Genomic DNA, 602 nt, shown 5'->3' on the forward strand with positions numbered 1-602 from the left:
GGTGTGGTATAGTAAGGCATTTTGGGGGGGGGGTAAGTGTTTTAAGGCGCTAGCAACTGCATCAGGTCATATGAGCATGCGGGACACATTGAACATTTTCAGTTAGTAGGAAATTTTGAATTTTGCCAGGGTGGCCGCCGAAGACTACTCTTATCAATTTTGGACCACCAAGGGATCTTTAATGTGCGCAACTTGCACATGGGCCCTCTAAGATTTTTCGCCCTTGTCCGAGAAAGCTAGGTGTAGACCTTACCTACCATAAGATCAGGGGTGTGGCTGAAAGACAGCAGTTAGAAGGAGTCAAGGAAAAGCAGTAGAACGGCTGCAGAAAGAATCAGAGGCCTAGAGGAGGGGGCAAAGGAGGTGAGGGGGGGCGGGGCAGAAAGTGGAGACAAAAGCAGACGAAAAGACATTGTTAAAGAGTAGGAAAGGATGTGAAAGGAGAAAATTTTAGAGAAGAAAACTTTCCGTCGTTATCCGGATTCCAACCCGGGAGTATAATAGAAAGAGATGCGAACACCTTAACCTCTAGGCCACGAGAGCTCATGGTATGGTATGGTATGGTATGGTATGGTATGGTATGGTATGGTATGGTATGGTAT

At 46.5% G+C, this 602-nt stretch overlaps 1 protein-coding gene across 1 annotated transcript in view; it reads right to left on the minus strand.

Moving 5' to 3' along the window:
- The window catches only part of LOC101857926 (actin-related protein 5), a gene marked incomplete at its 5' end in the record, with an annotated part of 43,796 nt that overhangs the window by 31,788 nt on the left and 11,406 nt on the right, over positions 1 to 602 (minus strand).

Source organism: Aplysia californica, unplaced genomic scaffold (genome assembly GCF_000002075.1).
Source record: "Aplysia californica isolate F4 #8 unplaced genomic scaffold, AplCal3.0 scaffold00031, whole genome shotgun sequence".
NCBI classification, from domain to species: Eukaryota; Metazoa; Mollusca; class Gastropoda; order Aplysiida; family Aplysiidae; genus Aplysia; species Aplysia californica.